Source organism: Euleptes europaea, chromosome 15 (assembly GCF_029931775.1).
Source record: "Euleptes europaea isolate rEulEur1 chromosome 15, rEulEur1.hap1, whole genome shotgun sequence".
Taxonomy (NCBI): Eukaryota; Metazoa; Chordata; class Lepidosauria; order Squamata; family Sphaerodactylidae; genus Euleptes; species Euleptes europaea.
The window spans coordinates 24,765,065-24,779,260 of record NC_079326.1 but is presented as its reverse complement, the minus strand read 5'-3'; positions in this window follow the sequence as shown (position 1 = coordinate 24,779,260).

The window sequence follows — 14,196 nt, the reverse complement described above, 5'->3', positions numbered from 1 at the left end:
GTGGTAAAAAAAATTATCTATGGTTTTTAATGATACCTCTTTTTAACTGTACTGTTTAGATATTTTATTTTTGTATTATGGAATGTACTGAATTTGTTTTGCTTATGACCAGTTGGTCCACAAGCATAAAGAATGGAATAAAGGAAAGGAGATCGTAAGCCAGTTTGAGTCTCCTTAAAGGGTAGAGTCTGCATATAAAAACCAACTCTTCTTCTTCCTCTTCTTATCAGTTCTTCCCTACAATGAAGGTTCACGTGTGTTTTCAGGGAGAAGTTGCTGGCTATTGTGTGTGAGGGGGTTTGCTCCACCAGATTAGAGTGTCGGACTAGGATCTGGGAGACCCAGGTTTGAATTCCCACTCTGCCACGGAAACTTGCTGAGTGACCTGGGGCCACCCACACACTCTCAACCCAACCTACCTCAGGGGACATTTTGAGCTGCAGCAGGAGGGAGAGGGGAGAAAGTCACATCCCACAGGCAGAACTGCTTCTGTCCATGGAAACATTCCAATGGATCTAATTTATAGTGTTTTAAAGTGGCCATATTGATCATTTATGGTACCCAAGTGTAATGTTACCTATTCTTTTCCAGACTGAGGTCACTATCCTATCCTATCCCCTCATGGAACCTGGAGATGGCAGATGGGCACATAAGAAGATCATCTTCTCAAACCAGTAAATTCACATTCCAGGACTATACTGCCAATTATCTAGTAAGAAATCACAAGACACACAGACCTGAACTGAACTCCTGTATCAAATCCTGCATGCTTGTCTTACCATCTCTTCCTCTCCTCATGGTTTCTACGCCATCCACCGGGGTCACAATGTGCACCGAGTCAATCTGTACCTTCAGTATCACTACTCAAATGGAAGCTCAGGGTTGCTTCTCCAAATTATCCATGCATTTCCAAAATTCCGCGCAAACAACAGCACTTATTCCATAACACACCACTCTTCCATCTATATACACAGTTCATCCAACATACGAGGACACTTTTGCACAGATCTGCAACAGTGTAGGAGCAGCTTCTCCATGTGCAAGTGCCATGGGAGTAAATCAAGTAATCATATGGGAGGGCCAAGGACATGAATCATTCCAGGGGGTAAATCAATTGATCCTGCAATGCCATTCCTGATAAAGGAATTCCTCAAAAGAGCCATTAGAGAATACCTAGGTCCATGAAAGTCAAGGTGCTACCTATGGATTTTCCTGAAGCGCTGTAATCAACTTCCTAGAATCTAGTCTGGTTCAATTCCTCTCTTTATAAAAAATGACTTCTCCTATATCCCAGCAGATGGTGTTACACCATAGAATGGCATCAGCAGCAATATACTGGTGGTAAGGAGTTGTAGCAGTCTGCATCTGCAATTGTTTTTGTTTTCAAAAATAATTTCTACGAAGACAGCGCTCCATAGCTCCTGTTATTGTTTGCATTCATGTAATTCCGTGCCCACATATCTTTAATATTTATAGCACGAGCTGAGAAGGTCTAACATATGTAGTGATTTTTACCAAGTAACTTTGTACTCTTTCTGAATGCAAAGATGCTATTTGTCACCATTTATGCAGCCTGATTAAGATGAAAGCTAGCTACTAACTCATGGAAATGGCTTCTTTCCTTTAAAATGTCAGCGAAGGCCTCAATGACTTGCACTCTCCAAACTGTAACAACATGCATGCAACAAACTACACCAACCTTTGTTAGTCAAGTCAAGTTTGTTGTATAAGGCCGTAGACCATTACAAACTAAAACAGAGAGCCGGTGTGGTGTAGTGGTTAAGAGTGGTGGTTTGGAGCGGTGGAGTCTGATCTGGAGAACCAGGTTTGATTCCCCACTCCTCCACATGAGCGGTGGAGGCTAATCTGGTGAAATAGATTTGTTTCCCCACTCCTACACAAGAAGCCAGCTGGGTTACCTTGGGCTAGTCACAGCTCTCTCAGCCTCACCCACCTCACAGGGTATCTGTTGTGGGGAGGGGAAGAGAAGGTGATTGTAAGCTGGTTTGAGTCTCCCTTAAGTGGTAGAGAAAGTCGGCATATAAAAACCAACCTTCTTCTTCTTCTTCTACAATCTAAAACAGTATAATAACAGGTTAAAATATACAAAACCAGAATCATTAAAAGAATACAAAAATTTAAAAATTGAAATATGCCCAATTGGCTCTAACCAGCTTTGCCACCTTTCATGGTTTGCTTTGCCCTGATTGTCTTGGCTGCCAGGCCATGCAGTGCCATTCTTTTGGAAATATACGGGTCCTTATCTGACAACAAATAGATTAATCTGTCAGCATCAGATGACAATTGTGACCCTGAAAGAATGTTTGCCAGAAACTTGTTCCGGGGCTCAGAGTATAAAGGACAGGACAGGACATAATGGGGGAGATGTTCCTCTGAAGCCCTGCACAAACAAATGGCCTTTGTTAATTTGTATCAACCCCAACAGAGCTGCCTGTCAGGGGGCAACTAGGGGAATTTGCCTGAGGTCTGTAGGAAATAATGAGGCCCCTTCTTCAGTCCACATGCATAATATTGACCCTGTTGTTCTGGTAGGGTTGCCAAGTGCCTGGTGGTGGTGGGCAAAATCCTGCCAATCCACCCAGCTGCCCATCGACCAGCTGAGGGTCGGCAGGCAATGTGTGCACATGAGCAATGCCCATGTCACTTCTGGGTTTACCCAGAAGCGACACAGATGCTCTAGCAACCTCCCCCGAAACACTATGAAAACCATAGTGTTTTGGCATAGATTGCTAGATCGTCAGTATAGCTTCCAGGTAAACCCAGAAGTGACATAGGCAAGGTGTGCAGGACGTGCACATGCATTGTGTGTGCCAGCCAAGGCCCCGAAAAGCTCCCGCCGGTGGAGCTAAGGGACCTGGCAACCCTATGTTCTGGCCCCGCCGCATTGCTCATCAGAAGTCTTGGTATTTTGTTGTTTCCATTAAAGAGAGGAAATGGTGTATTAAGAGTGTAAGATGCCTCTGAATAAGGGTTGCCAAATTTAGCTTGGAAAATTCTTAGAGATCTGGATTGGAGCCTGGGAGGGTAGAAATGGGGGAGGAGAGGAAGCTCAGCAAAGATGTAATGCTATGGAGTCCACCCTCCAAAGTTATTGTTTCCTCCAGAACGAATCTCTGTAGTCTGGAGAGCTGCTGTAATTCTAGAAGATCTCCAGTGCCCCCCATAGAGGTTAGTAACCCTATTCTGAATCCCACCATGTAATTGTATCTTAATGGGAACTGTCTGCAACCTTATAAAGTAAATAGTCTACGTGGTTGTGTATTAAAGAGAGTACAAGTTTGAGTAATTGATGTGCATATAGGCTGGAACAGGTTAAATGAATTATGTTTGCTCCTCTGATTTTGTACTGTTTTTGGAAAATCTCTGCAAGACTAACAGATTCTCTTGAAGAAGCCTCTTGGCGAAGCATGTAGGGAATTTTGGAGATTATTACCTGAGTAATAAAATATTATTTACTTTATTTTGCACCATCGGCCTTATTTTTTATCTCTCTGGGAGAGAAGGCTAAGGCTTCTAAGCAAGGTGCCATGAGTGAGTAACTTTTGGTGGTGTTTACCACAAGAGAGGCTTAGGAGTGGTTTGAGCACATGCCTTATGGGAGAAAGTAGAAAAGGCCAGTAGGTCATGAGAAGACATGTGAGACTGAGCCCCAGAAAACTGCAAGGTCAGCTCAAGTTATTTCGTCATCCCAAAACAAGGTAGAATTAGACATTTCTGGTCTCCCTCTATGACAGGAGACCTCCTGAACATCTCCTCCATTACCTACCAGGAACTCAAAGGCCAGTGGGACAAAAATAAGGAGAAAATAAGAGTGCCAGCATTGAGCCACCATGTGATGTCACTTGCAGCAAAAACCAGGACTGATGCCATGATGTTGGGTTTTGCTCTAGGATTTGGTAAACAATCTATGGTTTAACAATGGAGTTTTGACAAATCCTAGATCATCACCCCCAATGTTGTGATATCACTTTTGGGTTTTCACCGGGTGCAATGTTGCCATGACAGCTTTATACCTTTCACTGCCATGCAAATCCTCCTGTGGGTATCTGGCCTGCCATGACTAGGTACAGTTGTGCTCTTCCCCACATTTATTACTAAACTCTACAACATGGGTTCAGAAAAAAACAACCTACAGTTTCCTGAAATGATACTTCTATCATTTATATTGCAACTTCTTTAACATGAATATTTGGAAAATATTAATTCATTGCAAAGAATCATAACTTCATGGCAGAAACTATTTTAATCAGTGTTACTCTCGCTTTGCAATGAACAAAGACGAGCTATACATCACTTCAACTAACAGATCTATTGTTGATAGGGTTGCCAACCTCCAGGTGGTGGCTGGAGATCTCTTGCTATTACAACTGATCTCCAGCCAATAGAGATCAGTTCACCTGGAGAAAACGGCCACTTTGGCAATTGGACCCTACGACATTGAAGCTCCTCCCCTCTCCAAACCTCCCCTTCCTCAGGCTCCGCCCTCAACATCTCCAGGTATTTCTCAACCCTTAATTGTTGAGCCAGGTGGGTATGGTTTTATTTCTGAAATGACATAAATAGATCGAGCCATGTAATGGTCTAGACTGGAAATCCAGGTGCCAGTTAAGTAGGCCATTTATTTTCCTCCCCCTATACTTGGGCCCTAATGAGCCCCATGGCACAGAGTGGTAAGCTGCAGTATTGCAGTCCAAAGCTCTGCTCACGACCTGAGTTCAATCCTGACGGAAGTCGGCTTCAAGTATCCGGCTCAAGGTCAACTCAGCCTTCCATCCCTCCAAGGTCGGTCAAATGAGTACCCATCTTGCTAGGGGTAAAGGGAAGATGACTGGGGAAGGCACTGGCAAACCACCCCGTAAACAAAGTCCGCCTAGAAAATGTCGGGATGTGACGTCACCCAGGAATGACCCAGTGCTTGCACAGGGGACCTTTACCTTTATACTTGGGCCCTGCATGTGGCCTTTGCCAGTCCATGTCTCTAACCAAATTCTTTCCCGCAACATCGAACAAAACACAATGCATGACACAGTGTCACTGCCATCAAAGTTTTCCCACCAACTGAGTTTTAAATACAGCCAATGAAGTTCTGGGCTCACTGATGTCATGCTCTGCATTTTTTAAAACTAGATATTATAAAGAAAGTACAGGTCAAAGATGCAGTTTGGCACCCTTTATGTATCTCCATAACATTTACTTTGGGTTAAATTCAAGATATCCTTATGGAGGAGAAAGCATCCACTAATTAACTGAAAATGGATTCATTTTTTAAGAAGCTGCTGTTTTACAAAATATTAAAATGATTGTAATCTAAAGTTTTCAAAGCAGATAGAATAAAATAGTATTGAATACCCTCTGTTTTTGAGAAAAATAAGCGACAGGGAGAGCCATAAAATTATAGTAAAACTGCTGAGAAAAGGACAGAAGGTTTGTACGCTTTAAGAAAAGTTAGTGCTCTCCAAAGAATACCACAAGGAGCTTTTTTTAGAAAGGAATCCATAAAACAGGAAATTTACCGTAAAATTGAAACTGTATCTCACATGGGATCTTGTAGAGCTTTTTTTTTTCCAGAGTGACTTCACATGTTTGTTGATTCAGTGAAGAAAATATAGAAAATATTAGGTGAGAGTAGGGTACTGGGGAGGGGGGAAAGAGAGGATACCAGCTTCCAAAAATGTACTAATTTCACGAAGGACAAAAATAATAGCCCATCTCTGTTGCCTTTGGACCCTTCCACGCTAATGAGAGATGGCAGCAGCCACTTCTGGATACTTAGATTTGCATATATAGTCATATATATATTATTTATTCATTTATTCCATTTCTTTCCCGCCCTCCATCCCCAGCCGAAGCACTGCATCCCTGCTTAAATAAAGGCATGAGCCAAAGCTGAAATTCTGGTTTTGGGTGCCTAAGAGGGATTCCAATTAACATCAATGGAAGTTGTGAAGAAAGGCTGTGGCTCAGTGGTAGAGCATCTGCTTGGCCTGCAGAAGGTCCCACCTTCAATCCCCAGTATCTTCAGTTAAAGGAACCAGGCAAGTACGGTAGGTGATGTGAAAGACCTCTACCTGAGACCCTAGAAAGCCGCTGCCGGTCTGAGTTGACAATACTGACTTTGAGAGACCAAGGGTCTGATTCAGTATAAGGCAGCTTCATGTGTTCATGTGTCCACTTTTGGGGGAGGGGTTGTGGCTCAGTGGTAGAGCATCTCCTTGGCATGCTGAAGGTCCCAGGTTCAATCCCTGGCATCTCCAGTTAAAGGGAGTAGGCAAGTAGGTGTTGCAAAAGACCTCAGCCTAAAACCCTGGAGAGCCACTGCCAGTCTGTGTAGACAATAATGACTTTGATTGACTAAGGGTCTGATTCAGTATAAGGCAGCTTCGTGTGTTCAAGGCCAAATCCGTTCAAAAGTTACTGTAATGTAATTCTCAATTTCTGAAAAGCTCTTCTAAATAAACCTTAAAGTGATAATAACAATATTTTATGTTGCAATAACTGTACCCCCTTGAGGCTTTAAGATCATAGTCTATATTGCCCTGAAACACTTTTGACCTTTATAATGCCACCAGAGAGAGTGTGTATCATGACAGCTAAGGGAATGAGCTGTGATAGTGGAGGTCCCTAGTTCAAATCTTACCTATGCCATAAACTCATTAAATAGCTTAGGCAAGCCATTCTCTCTGTTTTCCCTGGCCTGTTCCCAGGCTTGCCAGGTCTCCCACTTCAACCCCCTACTGCCCCTTCCCACTGCAGCTCAGCTGGGCAGCTGGAGAAAAATGGTGGTTTGCAGCCATAGAAGGAGCCATGATTACATCACTTCCAGGGCAACTGGAAGTGACATCATCATAGCACCAGTGATGTCACTAACAAGAAGAAGAGTTGGTTTTTATATGCTGATTTTCTCTATTTTTAAGCAGAGTCAAACTGGCTTACAATCACCTTCCCTTCCCCACAACAGACACCTCATATGGTAGGCGAGGCTGAAAGAGTTTGAAGAGAACTGTGACTAGCCAAAGATCACCCAGCTGGCTTCATGTGGAGGAGTGGGGAAACCAACCCGGTTCAGCAGATTAGAGTCCATCGCTCATGTGAAGGAATGGGGAATCAAACCCAGTTCTCTAGATTAGAGTCCACCACTCTTGACCACTACTCCACGCTGGCTCACTATAGCACCACAAAGGCCCCACCAGAGAGGGCCAATCTCTCACTGGTTGTCATCATTACACTGGCAACCCTACCTCTCCCAACCCCATCTTGTGATACAGGGATAATAATACTGACTTAACTTAAAGGGTTATTGTAAGGATTTTACAAGATAATATATGTGAAATGCACCAAGTACTTTAAAATCTATGTAAGTACTAAGTATTGTTATCAATTGTTTTAGGGTATTTTGTCACTGTGAACTCTTAATGAGGATACAGATGTCTCCAGTCTGCCTACTGAATACATCAGATTATGCAGCCAAATTCTGTATTTGGGAAGCAAACATCCTTGTTAAATCTTCACATGAGAATTGTAAAAGTGCATGGAAAATAACTTGCTATAACAGTGACATTCGATGTATTAAAATGGAATTCATATTATATTCATTTTTCTTTGTTGCCTGATATTTACCAACAAAGTGCATGATTCAGCTGTTAATTTAAGCACCAACAGCCCATTCCTGAAAAATGGGCCCAAAGCCCAAAGCGTGAGTGGAGTGCAGGGTCGGGCACTGCTCCCTGACCACTGCCGCCGGCCACCGGCTGCCAGCACAGGCCACAGCGGTGAGCCAGGAGGCATTCCGGCACCCCGGGAGGCTTCCTCGGGGCGTAACGGCACCGGCCGTGAGGCGGGTGCCGACGTTAGTTGGCCTCCCGAGCACTTTCGGCTCAGGAACGCCCCTTTTTATTTTTGTAAAGATATGCCAGCTTTTAGCTGGCGCATCTCCCATGCAACCCTCGGGTTTGTGGCACCAGGCAGAGGTTTTGGCAGTGCCGAAACCTCTTTAGGAGGGAACGCAGCTAGTTTGCCTCCTAAGCCTGGTGCAGGCATTCATTTCAGGAATGCGCTGTAAGTCCTGTTGAATTTAATAGGGGAAACGTAAGCACTTAACTCTTTGACTGAAATCAGCAGGACATAATAGGTTTAAATTATGGTTGGATCCATCGTTAAACTGGTGAAAATGTTGATGGCATACACTTAGGAGTAAGTCCACTGAACTCACTACTGTTTATTTCTGAGCATGCATGCAGAAATAAAGTAAGTAAATAAAGTAAGAAATAAAGTAAGTAAACCCCAAAAGTGAGAATATGACATTAATTTGCTCTTGCTTTTCTGGGGAAACGTTCTCAGTTTCCTTTTGCTTCCTTTTTGGAGGATCTGGACTCTCAAGAAAAATGATTCACGGTTTCTGGAAACTTAGTATGGGGTGAAGAGGTCCACTAAGATTCTAAAAGTATGCATTCCCTCAATGTTGCTATGGCCGTATTGCTAAACAGAGTTTTTACAAGATTTCGTTTCACACACTTCTCATTTATCTGGCCAAATAAAATGGTTTTAACCAAGCTACTAGCCCAAAATCTTTGCTCTTTTAAGTTAACTTAACAATGCATTTCCACATGCAAAAAAAATGCATCCCTTCTCAGCAACAGTAACTAATTCAGTTGTCAGAAAATTGGAATGCCTCATATCTAGGGTTTCCAGGGTCCTCTTCGCCACCAGCGGAAGGTTTTTGGGGTGGAGCCTGAGGAGGGTGAGGTTTGGAGAGGGGAGGAATTCCAGTGCCATAGAGTCCAATTGCCAAAGTGGCCATTTTATGATCTCTGTCATCTGGAGATCAGTTGTAATAGCAGGAGAGCGCCAGCTAGTACCTGGAGGTTGTCAACCCTACCCATATCACGTGACATGTATGAACTTAATATTAACCTTAAGCAGTTTTTTTTAATGAATTATGATCCAAGGGGCTTCGCTGTTGGTTTCATCATCAGCTTCAGCATCAGAAACAGGAGTGAGAGAGAATAACTGTAGATTCAGATATGTTGGAATAACTAGTTTGCATTAGTGGCTTCAAGGTTTCTGGGAAGGAAGTCTCAGGCAGTGTTAGCATATTTCTTGTACTCTGCACTCCTGAGGGAAAGTTGACCTTATTTTCATTTTCTCACTGAATGTCTCTTTGGTGTGCCGTGGAATTCCAGGAAGAACATCCTGCAAGAGAACAATATTTGGCACTTATTTAGCTGACTAAGTAAATGAGCTCAAACACTAAGCAATATACTTACACTAAAGGAGAGGTCAGAGTCTAGTAAATAAAGCAAACCCTTGAAGATAAAACCAAAGAACCTTTCAGGAAATAGGGCAGAGGGTTGAAGACTCTCCCAGAGGCATCCAGTGTAAACAGCAAATGGACTGGAAGTCTTAAACAGAGTGGAATGTATTGCTTCTTTATTACCACTCACAGTAATACTACTATTAGTTGCAGAATTAGGGCCAAACTAGACATGATTTTTTAAAGAGTCGGGTCTGAGCTCCCCAGCTCCAATTATCTCCTTACAAATGTCAGTTTAAAAATAAAGGAATGCGCAACTGGGCTCAGAACATCACCATGGGAGGAGGGAGAGCTCCTGCCTCCTTCCCCTGTGATTTTCCTGATAAAATGTTTGGGCGTAGGGTTGCCAATTCTAGCTTGGAATATTCTTTGAGGTTTGGGTCAGAGCCTGGGGAAGGGGAGAGTTTGGGGAGGGGAGAGACTCCAGAAGGATATAATGCAATAGAGTCCACCCTCCAAAGCTGCCTTGTTCTCCAGGTAGGGTTGCCAGGTCCCTCTTCACCTCTGGCAGGAGGTTTTTGGGGGAGAGCCTGAGGAGGGCGGGGTTTGGGGAGGGGAGGGACTTCAATGCCATACAGTCCAATTGCCAAAATGGCCATTTTCTCCAGGTGAACTGATCTCTATCGGCTGGAGATCAGTTGTAGTAGCAGAAGATCTCCGGCTAGTACCTGGAGGTTGACAACCCTATCTCCAGGGGAACTGATGTTTATAGACTGGAGATATCCAGGCCCCACCTGGAAGCTGGCAATCCTAGTTGGGAGAATTATTTTCCTAGTTTTGCTGCTCCTTGTGCACCGAATACTCCACATGAGGTGGTAAAAGTGAGGAAACAACTCCCCTCCCCCAAGGCCATTTCAGCATGGAAAAATGGCAGGGTAGCATCCTGAGCCCAATAAGGAGATCCTTTATTTTTAAACTGACATTCCCACAGCTGCTGTGTGGCTGCAAGTAGACAGAGTTAGTCCAGGGAACTCTGACACAACACTTTAAAAACATCACATCTAAGCTTGGTCCTTAATGCTTTATTTAATATGCACACAGTGCTAGCAGCACTCTAGTTGAGGGTCAATATGGTGTAGTGATTAGAGTTTCAGACAAGTATCTGGAAGACCCAATCTTTAATCTCCACTGTCATGGAAGCTTTGCTGGATGACCTTGGGCCAGTCACATGTGTGTAACCTAACCTACCTCACAGGGTTGTTGAGAAGATATAATGGAGGAGAGGAGAACAATGTAAGTTGCTTTGGGTCCCCATTGGGGTGAAAGGCAGTGAATAAATGAAACCAATCTAGTTGTTCAACAGGTTTAAAAGTCTACATGTTAAGAAGAGGTGTACTTAACATTTCCTTTTTATTTTTGAAGATTTTTATTTTAGATGCATGAATAACAGATTTTGGGATAAAATCCTGACACTGATATAACCCTGCATGGTCTGCAAGAGATAACCCAAAGCTACTGCATAGCATTTATTACATTTTCTTAGCTCAAAATCCATGAGAATGCATCTTCATGAGTTAAAGTGATTCTGTGATGTAAAACCAGCCCCAAATCTCTTTTTTAACCATTTTAGACAATACAGTTTAAATTACCAAGCCAAATCATCATATTTCTGGTGTGTTAGAGTATAGTAATGAGATTGCCTGGCTGGGGAATGTGCCTCCTTGTCTCCCCAGCCCTAATTTCAGCCCCCTCTAGGGTTGCCAGGTCCCTCTTCACCACCAGTGGGAGGTTTTGGGGGCAGAGCCTGAGGTGGACAGGGTTTGGGGAGGGAAGAGACTTCAATGCCATAGAGTCCAATTGCCAAAGCAGCCGTTTTCTCCAGGGGAACTGATTTCTATCGGTTGGAGATCAGTTGTAATAGCAGGAGATCTCCAGCCAGCACCTGGTGGTTGGCAACCCTACCCCCCTCCCATTTCAGTGTACTATAAACTAGCAGCTCTGCCCCCTTTACAATTTACAGAATCATTGGTGGGGTGTGATTAATCAAGATGGGAGGAAGCACTTTTCTTTGAATTTGTCTCTCACCGGGGCTGTTTCAGCTTTACAGTATTCAGAGCTCTTAAAATCCTAAAAGCCCTGGGCAGGTAGAAGGCAGGGATTAGGGATGGCGGAATGCATACCTCACATCACCTATCCCCCATAGTTAATTTCCCTCTTTGGATTAGCATAAAACTGTAACTGACCACTTTCTCCCACCTGTCTTTTAAAACTAACATTCAGTTGCCCTTAACATTATATGGCACCTGGATGGCAACAAACATGATTGATGCTTACTGAGGGGGAAGAGTCTTTTTAAGTTTATAAACAAGTATTTGTCCACACAGAAGTGGAGTCTTGTGCTTATACAAATGTTTCCCCTTGTCTAAAGACCATTTTGCTTTCTAAAAGATAATGGTCCCCTGTGCAAGCACTGGGTCATTCCTGACCCATGGGGTGACGTCACATCCCGACATTTCCTAGGCAGACTTTGTTTAAGGGGTGGTTTGCCAGTCATCTTCCCTTTACCCCCAGCAAGCTGGGTACTTTTTTTGCTTTCTACTGGATATCAAATCAATTATCAATCTTTCTAGTAACGAACTTGATAGTCCTGTGCATATTCAGGACTATGGAGCTTGCTAGTGGAGAAGAAATGTTTCTTTCACAGCCAGTCTGCAGTTAGACAAAGAAGAGACTCTCTTGTAAAGACCCCTGGAATAGTTAGTGCCTGCGAGCGTCGATATCTTTACAAACCTCGTAGCACCACCATGAGACTAACTTCAGCAGTGAAAAACACGTATCTGGGCTAGAGGTATGCAAAACCTGCTTACTACCTTCCGTCGCTTGACTGCTGGGGGTGTGATATCACAGTGCAGTTTGAGATATGAAAAATCCTGCTTTTATAGTAGTGTAGTTCTAAGGCAGGTACAAATAAGCATATTTGAATGGCAATGCTGTGTGGAGAGTTTTTCTCTTCTGTATGTAGGGTTGGTTATTTTTTCTTTAATGATACCCAAGCAGAAGAGATGGGCTGCATATTATGACTTGGGGATATTCCACAAACAGATTCAGTGTGTATTTTAAGATTTTACCTGAATACCATTTTTGAATCTGAAAGGAATCTTAGAGCTGGTATCCACTACCTGTAAAAGCCATGGGCATAGGGTTGCCAGGTCCCTCTTTGCCACCAGCGGGAGATTTTTGTGGCAGAGCCTGTGGAAGGATGGGTTTGGGGAGGGGAGGGACTTCAATGCCATAGAGTCCAGTTGCCAAAGCGGCCATTTTCTCCAGGTGAACTGATCTCTATTGACTGGAGATCAGTTGTAATAGCAGGCAATCTCCAGCTAGTACCTGGAGGTTGACAACCCTACATGGGCATGATAAATCCACTGTTTCTTCTATCCATATGGGACTCCAAGAAAGGGGTAGGAATCAAGCACCTAGGAGGCCCCATACATAGCCGAAGTTCATCATTTGTGGGTTACAAGTTGTTCAAGTCTGTCTTAGAAGAAAGTATCTCCACCCCATATTCATTCCTCTATGAGACATCTAAGGAAATGCTATTCTGTCTAACTTCCATGTTGGAAGTTAGATTGGTAGATATACAGTGCAGGGCCATTCCTGTGGTAGCTGTACAGTGCCGGATTTATGTATAAGCTAAACAAGCTATAGCTTAGGGCCCCGCTCTCTTGGGCCCCCCCAAAAAAATTAAAGGAAAAAAAAAACTGGATGTACATTTCCAAAATATAAGATAAAAAACAAATAAAATAAAACCTACATACAGCAACAGTGTTTTGTGTTGTGTAGGCTCCTATGATGTAAGTAATGGGTCCCGCCTGCTAGCCTGCTTCCTAAAATATCACTGGTTTGCTCATTTCTATATATAGGGTGCCGACATTCTGCATGTAGATACCTATTAGGGTCATAAATTACCATATAGCATATATTCAGTGACAATTTGTTGCTGACAAAGGACAGCTGGACATATAAAGGGCCCCATTACCTTCAATAGCTTAGGGCCTCATCAAACCTAAATCCGTCCCTGGCTCAGTAGCATGAAAATCCCCACTAAGAGAAATTCACTACACCCATTCTTCCTTTACTATTAAAGACCTTTTTCTCCTGCTCAACTTTTGTAGCAAATTGGATCCAACAGAAGACTTCCACATGTGGAAGGCTAAAGCAAACTTTGCAAGTTGCTCTCTCCCACTGCAGGTTATTGAATCCCTAGTCTAGCTTTTCTTCTAGATCCCCTGTACCTAAAAAGTAGCATGGGGTATTTCCCAACTCATATTTAGCTCCATTTTTTGTCTAGTTTTCTTTCAGAGAAAACATTCCAGGATTTATGGGGATACTCTTGGAGAAAGCTTTGTGAAGTTAAGGGAATCAGCAGCAGAGAGAGGGTCATGCTCATGACATCTTTCAGGCCTATATGTTCCTAAGTATGCTGGGATGTCCATTATTCCTTGGATGCATGAGGATTATAGATTCAAGTGTCTGTCTGCTGTTTGTTACAAGGATAAATTTCCTCTGGAAAGGGACAAATGGGGAAGTCTGGCTAGCAGGGAGCCCTTTGTAAGTTGGCTTTGAATTTAATTGGAGTTGTGGACAAGGTTCATAAGCAATATGTGGGAAACTGCTAAAGTCACCACTGCCATCATACACACCCTCCTGAACCTGTAGGATTGCCAACCTCCAGGTACTAGCTGGAGATATCCTGCTATTACAACTGATCTCCAGCCAACAGAGATCAGTCCACCTGGAGAAAATGGCCACTTTGGCTATTGGACTCTATGGCATTGAAGTCCCTCCCTTCCCCAAACCTGCCCTCCTCAGGCTCTGCCCCAAAAACCTCCCACCAATGGCGAAGAGGGACCTGGTAACCCTAT